At 33.1% G+C, this 12,059-nt stretch overlaps 1 long non-coding RNA gene across 1 annotated transcript; it reads right to left on the bottom strand.

The window, feature by feature from the left end:
- Positions 1-6,728: 6,728 nt before the first annotated feature.
- Positions 6,729-11,381, bottom strand: LOC132748091 (uncharacterized). Its single transcript, XR_009628207.1, has 2 exons — positions 11,271-11,381; positions 6,729-7,475 (listed from the first exon to the last, which is right to left on the bottom strand). It is a non-coding gene; the product is annotated as an uncharacterized LOC132748091 (long non-coding RNA).
- Positions 11,382-12,059: the final 678 nt, after the last annotated feature.

The raw sequence follows: 12,059 nt of genomic DNA, 5'->3' as shown, positions 1-12,059 counted from the left end.
TGGGGCAAGAAAATTATGTTGCGGGACCAAAGCTTATTCCGATAATTTCCAAACGTGTTGTGCTGGTGTGCTAAATAATGGGGGCAAGAAAATTATGTTGCGGGACCAAAGCTTATGCGATAATTTCCAAACGTGCTGTGCTGGTGTGCTAAATAATGGGGCAAGAAAATTATGTTGCGGGACCAAAGCTTATGCCGATAATTTCCAAACGTGTTGTGCTGGTGTGCTAAATAATGGGGCAAGAAAATTATGTTGTGGAACCAAAGCTTATTCCGATAATTTCCAAACGTGTTGTGCTGGTGTGCTAAATAATGGGGCAAAAAATTATGTTGCGGGACCAAAGCTTATTCCGATAATTTCCAAACGTGTTGTGCTGGTGTGCTAAATAATGGGGCAAGAAAATTATTGTTGCGGGACCAAAGCTTATGCCGATAATTTCCAAACGTGTTGTGCTGGTGTGCTAAATAATGGGGCAAGAAAATTATGTTGCGGGACCAAAGCTTATGCCGATAATTTCCAAACGTGTTGTGCTGGTGTGCTAAATAATGGGCAAGAAAAAATTATGTTGCGGGACCAAAGCTTATGCGATAATTTCCAAACGTGTTGTGCTGGTGTGCTAAATAATGGGGCAAGAAAAATTATGTTGCGGGACCAAAGCTTATGACGATATTTTCCAAACGTGTTGTGCTGGTGTGCTAAATAATGGGGCAAGAAAATCCTGTTGTGGAACCAAAGCTTATTCCGATAGTTTTCAAACGTGTTGTGCTGGCGTTCTTAATAGCGGCGCAAAAAAATCCTGTTGTGGAACCAAAACTTATGCTGATAATTCTCAGACCTGTTGTGCTGGCGTTCTTAATAGCGGCGCAAGAAAATCGTGTTGTGGAACCAAAGCTTATTCCGATAATTTTCAAACGTGTTGTGCCGGCGTTCTTAATAGCGGCGCAAGAAAATCCTGTTGTGGAACCAAAGCTTATTCCGATAGTTTTCAAACCTGTTGTGCTGGCGTTCTTAATAGCGGCGCAAGAAAATCTTGTTGTGGAACCAAAGCTTATTCCGATAATTTCCAAACCTGTTGTGCTGGCGTCCTTATAAACGGCGCAAGAAAATCATGTTTGTAGAACAAAATCTTATAACTATTCCTTTCAGCAGTGTTGCAGTGGTGTTTATGCTGAACTTGCATAGAATAAAGCATCCCGTGAATTTTTTTTTTTTTTTTTTTTTTTTTTTTGATAATTTGTAAAAACATTAAATGTACAGCCTATCGCATCTGTCAGTTTTTCAATACTCATCACATAATGTTTACCAGCTAACGTTACCCAATTGAAACAAATTTTCTTGAAATCCACTAAAATTATTTGAAGGTAAATTTACGCCCGTTGAGAACATTCTAAAGAAGCTTTGTCAAGTAGGATGAAACATGAAATATCACGTGAACACAAATGCGAACCATCACAGTGACCTCCATCCCTGAATGCCAAAAGAAAGGTAAAATTGTGGCGACTGTATAATAAGGGGTTTAATGTGTATTTTAAATTATTAGAAGCGCAACGTACGCCTCAGCTTGCATGCTTTCAATCTGTATAAAGCATGTTGTCAAATGTTTTGTAGTTCTTGTAAAAAAACATTATTTTCGAAGCGGTTAGTGTATGAACACATATGGCGAACGTACACATTTTTCTGGCCAAACTTGTACCATCCACATTTTAAGGATACATTTGTATATTGCTCACTTCAGGATGATGGACAGTGTTTATAATACGTCACCTCATAATAGGTTCTCATGTTTATCAGTTTATCAATGTTAATGACTACAATTTGACAGTTGTGAATTTTCATTAAACAATTGTGAAGATAAATACTTTTTAGGCTTTATGAATGGGGTCATGATTTGGCTACATAGCTGCGAGGAAAGACAGTGATGAATAATGTTTAGTGCCTGATTTGGCGTGTTACATGTAGAACCACCGCCGTTCCTCAAGACCGTTCACAGAGTGTTTCTGCGACTCATAGACAATAATTCACGCGAGACACAGTCTAGCCAGTCCGAGTTTTCAGTCACATATATTAGAAGTGACAGTAGAACGCAGAAAAAACATGGAGTGTCAAACTTTAAGTACTTTTGAAATTTACTTGATTATTATTACACGGATAAATACTTTTTAAGAGTCATTCAAAGAACATTTTTATTGAGAAAAACAGCTAATATTTTCTGCACTCGATCCACCCCTTAAACAAACTATGTCAACTTACGATTCCTTCCTTAATTTCTGGTCTGCACTGAATGGTAAATGCACATAATTTATGTCTCATTTTTCCCTCTGTTAAAAGAGCAAGCAAGAGTTTTAGTATAGGTTAAAGTTTAAGTGTACGTATTTACAACATTAAATTGGTCAGGCTTGGCGCAGCCGCGCGACCATTTGAATTTTGTAAAATAAATTATTTTTATAAACAGTCAATTTACTAGACTGGTTAAAGTTTGCAGATTTAAATATAAGAGATTAATACACGGCAGAGTTGGGCCGGAAGGTGATAATCGGCCCGCAAATTGAATAATGGCCCCGCAAAATGAATAATGGCAAAATGAATAATCGGCCCGCAAAATGAATAATGGCCCCGCAAAATGAATAATGGCTAAAGCCCTCGAGTCCATTATTCATTTTGCGGGCCGATCATCACCTTCCGGCTCTCTCCTGCCGTGTATTAACCTCTTATAATACACTTGGGAGATCTAATAGTAGAATTTTTTTTTTAAACAAACAAATACTTTAAAGTTCTTTAGTTGAAATTCTTGTCTACACTTCTACTGTTCTGTACAGGGATGTTTATTGTTTGTGTGTTCAAAGCAGTAGAATCTAGAAGCAAGTTTTATTTTCATTTTTTTCGGAATAAATTTGTCGTATTTCAATAGTAACAAAAATGTGTTTGTACGAAATACGCTTTTAAGCTCTCATAATAAAATAAAGCGATTCGTGCTGATAACCTACTTTCACTTTTACAGTTAACTATGTTCTGCGGGCTGATAACTAGTTTTATCCTGTCACTTGTATCAATTTCGGCCCGATAACAAGGTGCCGTATATTTTCACTGATCTACGGCACTTGATCGCGTGGTATGCATGTTTGCCGGACTACTTTTCAAGAAAAAATATAAAAACTGTCGTTAATCTTCTGTGTGTAGAATAACGAATTTTGGAAACGTTGATAAAACTTTGTTTGTTTATTGTATTTCACTCTTAAAAGTGAAATAAATGTAAAACTTAACTCGTTTGCGACATTAAAATAGCGTACTTGATTTGATTGTTTTGCACGTGCTGTTTGACGCTACATTGTGACGGCCCCGAGGTCTTCAGCCCGAGGGCATTATTCATTTCAGGGCCGATTATAACCTTCCGGCCCTTTAAACGATTTTAGAGCATGACAGCTGCTTCTCACTTCCAGAGTGAAACTATTTGTAATTAAAGCAGCAAAATTTAAACAAATAAGTAGATTCCATTTGACTTTTATACAAAATACTAAATAACTATCACTGAACTAAATTGCCAAATAGTTTTAAGAAACGTCAAAATGTTTGTTTATAGTACTTTAAATTAAAAGCTAGCTGTTAATTTTTCATGGCACCAGGCTTTTCAAATTTAACGTGTGGCGATACCACGAGACCTTAAGAATAAGGAACACGCTCATTTTTGCCCAATTCAAGTTTTTTCTTTTCAATATTTTTGCTGTTTCTCAACTGAATTTAACGGGAGAAGATGCAGAGCACCCGTATTTTGTATTAAAGTCAGTCACTTTTTTACATTTTGCTACTTTTATGAAAAATAATTTTACACATAGTTACGCTCTTTCTGTAATAAGCACCAAACATGCTCTAAAATCAAAGGGCTGCAAGCTCTGTGGTATTTTCTGATCTTTGCAATCTAAATCGTACTGTATATCTATATTTGTTTTCCTGTATAAGTTTATTTTTGGCGTCCTCGGCGCGGCGCCTCTTTTGGAATGAGAAAGGGCGACAGCAACTTCTCGAGCCTTTTAGTCGGACATAATAAAAGCCGATCATTCCGATCAGTATGGGGGTGCTTGATTCTCTGCGGTCTGGAGACCGCAGGGTATTGGTACGCGTTTAACTTTTGAGGAATGGAGGAGCACGTGACCTGTTTTCGGTACATGGAGGAGCATGTGATCTGTAAACCGTACATGATTGGTTAATTGACCTTTTCGGAAACCTGGATAAATACCGTTTGCCGGTACGTTACGGATAATCCTCTAGGGAATAAGACACCTAATTAAGAACAAAAAACTATTACGTGATATTTTTAATTTTCTATAATTATGTTACTGTTTAAGGTGGAAAAACTTGAATGATGTGTTAATTCGAAAAAAAACCAACAACAACAATAACATGTTTTATTTTATCTATATGAGATAAAAACAATAAACATGTACAATAATTGAGAAAAAAGGTACATTTTTTTGGTATTAATATGACACTATCAACTTTGAAACATTTTATTTAATTTGTTATTCGTGTTTAGTAAAGATGCCGAGGAATTATTCAAAGTTACAAATTAGATTTTATGAATTATTCAATTGATTGATAATTTAAAAAATGATAAAGAAAAATACAAATGTACATGTATATGTTTTAAGAATAAACAATATTATATATTAAAAGTTTAACCATAATTTACTGACTTTTACCAGTTAAGTTTTTACTTATATAATCGTCGGTCAATATGACAATTGAATTCTTAAAATAGTAGTAAACGTAAAAACTCAGTATTAAAATAGCACATAAAACACAAAAAAGAAAAGAAAACAATATTCATAAAATCTGTATTTTTTTATTACAATTATTGTATAATAAACAATTATGCTCAACATGATATCAACATGGTAATGTAACCAGTGTCATATTGTTAGTAAGCGTGACCAGATACCTTTAGAGGGGGTCTTCGCTAATAGCGATAACATAATAAGGGACAATTACACAAGTGTGGTGTTGATCATGCATTACACATATGGATTACAAATGATTGTATACATGTATATCCGTTGCTAAAAATCATTTATGTTCATTTTTTATGATAGCCACACTTTATCCTTGCATATCGTGGCTATTTCCTTAACAAAGACACTAAAAAAAAGAATTTAATAAAATGTTGACTCGACTGCGATTTGAACTCCAGACCTCTCACACATTACACGAGCGCGTTACCCCTGCACCACGGAGAAGTTATAAAAACAGAGTCTGAATAAAATCAAGTCATTCTAAATTTAGAATTTCCATTGCATTTCGGCTGGGATATACGATAACGTATCGTATGTCCCAGATTTCGGGTTAGGGTAATTTCGAGGTATTTTGTTCAGAGTAAACCTGTTGTTTAAAATTGAAGTAAATAATTTAGCAAAAATCTTCTCGCCCAAACAGTCCAACATGTAGAAACTATATATTCAACTACTCGGCAGTCAGATTTATTTGTGTAGTATTCGCTAAAAATAGCATTTTCATTGATTAGAATCATATTCATCCGCGTAATTTGTGAGTGTGCATTTATTGGCAATTCTATAAGCCAACGCTACTTTTAAAGTTTGAATGTGTAGTAATTTGTTGGACACTTGTAACAAAAAATTGTTCTTTCTTTTAAATTGCTGGTTTTTAAGCAGTTTTGAGTGAGAACTACTTTGCGTTGTTAGAACTGTTAGGAAATTTTGTGTTAGACCGTGGATGTTAGCTATGTATTTATCTGATCTTGCGATCAGAAAATACAAAAACACTATCTAAATGTTATAATATTTATTTTTGCCATTTCTAAAAATGATAACAAAATTGTTTCGTGCTTTCCAGTGTTTTATAGTAATATATCAGATGATTATATTCTGATAAACCACTAGTGAAATTTATAAAATATGATTTTCACTGTAGCCGGACTATATCCGAATGTGGATGAAAAGAAAATCATAACTAAATGGAATAATTAACAGGCAGAAATAAATGCCGTCATACGTAAATTGTGATTCTTTAGGAAAAGAAAGTCGATGTTACCATACATCATGTTAAAAAATGTATAAAAATTAGAGAAAAACAGAACTATATTTCAAAATTGATGATGTGACGTCATGATGTGATGACGTCACAAAGGAGAATGCGCGACGTTACGCGGCAAAATCAGTGAAAAATACTTAAAATCACTTAAAAAGCATGAAATTAAAAGAAAATTTATTTGTTTTACATATAAGATTGAAATATATTTCATTCGTGAACACCAGCTATTATATTTTCACTCGTGGCTTCGCCACTCGTGAAAATATTGCATCTGGTGTTCACTCAGTGAAATTATATTTTAATCTTACATTCAAAACAAACAAATATCCTCTATATAATTGTTTCTGGCGTATAATTTGCCCTTTAAGTTGAATGTTTGTTAAAAGGTTAATGTAAGCAACCGACGAGGAGTAACTTCACCAATTTCTCTCAAGATTATACATTCTCTCATGTATTTTTGTCGAAAAGTTTGTTTACATAATTTTTGTAGACATGAATTCTTTTTATAACATATTTCTTATGAATAATGTAAGAAAGGGATATTAGGCATAAGAAATAAGACTTTGAAGGCAAGGACGACAATTTCTCTAAATAACAGTTCGCTAAAATATCTTTTTTAACTTTTTTTCTGCTTTGTATATACATAACTTATGATAAATACAAATCGTTAAAAAATACAATAACATTGATTGAACTCAAGACTTTAATTCAACACAAATTTTTTATCAAAATATCTTTATGCTAAATAATAGACTAACTTTGTTCAATATGCCATTATTTTGTATTGTTAACGCATCCTAACTGCTGATTAAATATGTTAAAGCTGCTTGCCTCCAAACTAGTTCAAGAAAATCAACCTTGAGAAAAATGTACTTAGATTTTAAGAAAGTAAAAATAATAACAACTCAAGAAATAACTGTTTAACTACAAGCATTGCATATCTTTCTAAAGTTCGAGGAAAATGTATTGTCACATGCATGTATGCACATTTCATCAGTAAATGACGGTCTTAAAACACATTTCCGACATACTGCTCTTAGGTTTGATGAAACTGTGTTCGCACACGCATGTATACACAGGGTGTCCGTTATTGGTGGAGTCTGAACACATCGGTTGCATATATGCCGATATTGACTAGTAAACGTGTTGCCACAAGCTTTTATACACATTCTGTCAGTCAAAGATACGCTTGTTACACAGTTATCACATATCTGCTTGAGGTAGCTTGAAAAGGTATTGCCGCACGCGTTAGTGCACATGTCGTAGCCAATGGGTGGGTTGGCAGAGCATTCGCGACACGTCTGTCGCAAGTTAGTTGAAACTGTGTTTCCACATGCGTGAATACATGTCGTGGAGGAATGCGCCGCACCATGCACACTTATGATAGCAATGTTAATGAAAAACCAAACAACGAAACTTTCCATGCCCAGCTTCATCTGCAAAAAAAACTAAAATTTATTACATGTATAGGTATATTAGGTGAGTCACGTGACTGATTTTAATGTGTTGTCTTTAGTTTTGTTTTCACGCGCGTTTTAGAGCGTGTGACACTATTACATATCGATTTTTCGTGCGCGTAAAATATGAGCCGCGTCATCACAAAACCAACATAATAGGTTTGCGACCAGCATGGATCCAGACCAGCCTGCGCATCCGCGCAGTCTGATCAGGATCCATGCTGTTCGCTTACAAACCCTATTACAAGTAGAGAAACTGATAGCGAACAGCATGGATCCTGATCAGACTGCGCGGATGCGCAGGCTGGTCTGGATCCATGCTGGTCGCAAACGCACTATGTTGGTTTTGTCGTGACGCGGCTCATATGTTGATTGTTGTTGATTTGTTAATACGCTCGCAACACAAATAGACAATTTTTGAATTTCAGCATTCTTTCTGCCTTGCAAAGATACGAAGTGGTTCGAAGAGGGGAAATAACCTTAGTCAGACATCAAACATAAGAAATGTGCACATAAGAAATAAAGATTCACTTAAAATGATAGAGGAAACAACGATATATAGAGGATATTTGTTTAGTTCAGTGTAAGATCGGAATACATTTCACCGAGTGAGCACCAAAAGGTATATTTCACGAGTGGCGCAGCCACGAGTGAAATATGAACTTTTGGTGTTCACAAGGTGAAATATATTTCCATCCTACAATAAACTAAACAAATTTTCTTTTTATTACATGCAAAGAAACGTTTTAAAAAGACATTAAACCTAAAACTGAATGAAAAGAGCGCCAAATAATAATAAAACGTGACGTCATTTACGACGTCACGTCATTAAGTTGGTACCCAGGACAGTGCCAAACTCCTCACAGTGATTACCTCCCTTGGCAGAATTGTAATCACTGCCTTCAAAGACGTCACATGATGATGAAAGTCACATGACGTAACGTCGAAATTCAAATGTAAATATCGACCGTTACAAAGAAAATCTAACGTTATTTTTCTCTTTCTGTTTTATTTTTAACTTTCAGTGCCTACGTTCGATATAGTTTATCAAAAAATTATCGAAAGTATACAAAATAACGAAAAATAAATTCAAAAGCTAAAAAATATAAAATATCAAAATATCGTCTCGGTAGAAAATAATCTCATAATTTTTAAAATTATTTCTAAATATTCATATTATTTATTCATAAACATTGTTAAATAAATGAGAGAAAACTTATCTGATAGATAAAGCTGTAGATAAAACAATTTTTGAAAAAATATAGTATATCAGAAATTCTGATATATCGGGACCTTGGTGGCAGAGATCTACGCCGAAGAATTAAGGGGAGATCACTGTGTGGAGATTGGGACAGTGCAAGCTGGCATTTTAGTGAAACAACGTAAGGGGCTTAAATTCAAAACAGTGAAATTATCAAAGTGGTAATTTCACTGTTTGAAACAGTGAAATTACCAGTTTTATATCACTGATATATTTCTATAAACCACCGAAAAGCATGTAATAAATTAATTTCAATTTAACTTTAGTGTTAAAAAAATACTTTGCCTCTTAAACAGCAAATACGTTTCGGCACTGTATACTACATTGAGACGATAAGGAGTCTATTTATAATGAATTATACCGGATGTATTTTTTTCAACAATTAGCAGAATTCGCTCCCATTTTCAAAAAAAAAATTATAATAATAAGACGCAAACAAAAACAAAACTTCATCGAATGAAAACAGTTCCATGCCAATAAATTTTTAAGAATTTATTTCAAAAGGTCAAGAGATGAATTATGTTAATGGATTAAATTTGGAATGACGTACATATATCCACTAAACATCCGCATTTTTGACGGTTGTCGTTAGTTTTGTTCAGGGACTAATATAATACATTGTAAACGTTCATTTTAAGTATTGCATATTCAAAATTTGTCCTAATTTATTTTACGAAACAATCACTAAGGTCGAGTGCATTTTAAACAAATACGGACTTGATATTGAATTGTTTGTTTATAATAAATGTTTGTCAAAATATTTTAGATAAGTAAGCTTTCTTTTGATTCTTCCTTTGGATTTTAGGTTTCTTTTGTGATTTCCAAAGGTGTTGCAAATTTGTTGATTCGGGTATTTCGTATCAACGAAAGGTTGTCATTTATAAACTTTCAATTAAAATTTTGATTGGAATAAACTTCAAATACTCAAATGTTTTTCTTCTTTTTATGTTTATGTGACCAAGCTATTTATAATTTCTTGTTTTTCCTTCTTTTTTCATTCAGATTTTAAAATATATCCCAGGCTAAATAAGCTTATATTTTAATCGAGATTTTTCCTTCGCTGTTTTTGGCTACTGCCAAACTCTTTACACTAAAGTTGAATTTGCATAAAATATCGTTAATAATAGCTAACGTAATGTAAGAAAAAGTTACACTGTTTAGTTTTTCGCCATTGGCTGGATGTCTTTTCGTAATATCATATAAAACATTTATTATCAAATTTAAAAAATCATTAATAAAAAAGGGGATTGTACAAAACTGTTTCGTGTCTGGTAACAAAATTACCATACAAATACCGTGAAATGGAGCCTTACTAAAATTGCCTGTCATATTCAACACACAACATTATATTCAGGTAACGTCCTATAGTATAAGTTCCGCCCATTCTTTGTAAGTCTTTAAAGCTGCACGCCTCCAGATGAGCCAAAATATTTCAAGAAAACCAATATCGAGAAAAATGTACTAAAAGTTTTAAAAAGGTAAAAACATTCAAGATTCAAGTGATATTTTACATGTTATATGCAGTTAAAAACTGCTTTTGCAGTATTGTATCACCATATTTCTACTGCATTACTAACGCAGTAAGGGCTGTTTTTGCATAATTATGTTGACCACTTTTTGGTAATTTTCTTGGATTCTAAGTGCCAATTGCAATATGGTAATTGCTTTATTTGTTCATCTCACAATATTTTACTTTTTAATAAATTTCCAAAATTTTCATGAAAATTAACATGAATCTGAAGGCGTGCTGCTTTAAAACATTAAAACATTAATAATAAATCATGTTAACTTTGCCAAACTAGCTAATTACATCAAAAGGCAATGGCCCTTACACAATGAAAATTTCATATGTATAACACCAAAAGTTCGAAACGATTTAAATAGTGTTTATATAAATTATTGCACGGTTTAGAAATTTTTCTTTGTTCTTACTAACCCATTATACACTTTCAATGAGCATTTGAAAACTGTATTGATATATAGCAGTTGATTTTTTTTCACACCTTGTATATATCAGTATAGTTTTTTCACTGAGGCTCCAATGGGACAACGGTAACGAACCCATTCCCAAGTAGCAAAAAAAGTAAGAAAGAAAAGTAATGAAATGAATTCATTCTTGTAGATGTTTTCCGTTAAAAATAGTCAAGAATGCGCAGATTTCAACACTTTTCTTTATTCTCATTCATAGAATAATATATCAATGTGATACAACAATGCGATTTCTCTAAAATTAATGAAAATAAACAAACTAAATACTGATTACAACGTATTTAAAATAAAAATACAATAATTGTTCTAAAATAATAATGTTAATACAAATCATAAATATACGATATTACTTTACAATTATATAGACTTAAATCTATGCAAATAATAATGTTATTTTATATTTCCCGCAAATAGATTAATTCCGTTTATAATTTAATTCACGGCAAATATTGTAAAGTTCATCATCAATTTAAAAAATATTGAATTTACTATTGAGATTCATACATAATAAATAACTAGCTTACCGATTATGATCTACTTTCCATTGGGAAACATCAATAAACAAAATACATCAACAATTTTAAGCACTTCCGCCCAAGGCAAAAACAAATCAAAGTAACGGTTAATGACGTCACCGTAAAACAATTTAATGACGTCTTTTTACGGGAAACGAAATAAGACGTTACGTTGGCGGAAATAGTGAAGCTATGTTAAATTGAAAGAGTCAAACAATGTCTTTAATAGTAAATACTATCGGAAAAATCAAACTATGAAAATTATGTGATTATAATAAATAAATTTACAATTAAGAACCATAATTCTTACAATTCTCATATAATTATGCAACTGCTGAAATCAAAAGGTACATCTGCTGAATGAATTATTTCCAGTGAAAAAAACCCTTAAATCTTGAATCAAATAACTTTCTCCATAAACTACCAGTTTACAATACGTCTCTATCATTAAGTTTTCAATATTATATATAGTTGTAAAGTAGCTTACGACATCATTGGCTGGTATAGGTTCATATTAGGCACAAGAGAGAGAAATGCACGTTTTTTTTTTTTTTTTTTTTTTTGTTTTTTTTTTCTGATTTCTATTACAAAAAATGAAAATGCAATAAAACAGTTAGAGCATATGAAACACGTTAGTTATGGGGTATAACACTGGCTGGGGCGACATCTCGGGATGTTTCTGCATAAAAATTGTCTCGGCCTTACGGCCTCGCCATATCTTAGCAGAAACATTCATTGATGTCGTCCCGGCCGGTGTCATATCCTCGTAACCAACTCGTATCTTATACTATAAATTTT

The sequence above is a fragment of the Ruditapes philippinarum genome, unplaced genomic scaffold (assembly GCF_026571515.1).
Source record: "Ruditapes philippinarum isolate M1 unplaced genomic scaffold, ASM2657151v2 ctg711_1_1_1_1, whole genome shotgun sequence".
Classification (NCBI taxonomy): Eukaryota; Metazoa; Mollusca; class Bivalvia; order Venerida; family Veneridae; genus Ruditapes; species Ruditapes philippinarum.
Note: the sequence above shows the minus strand (reverse complement) of the source record. Positions and strands in the feature narration are given on the sequence as shown.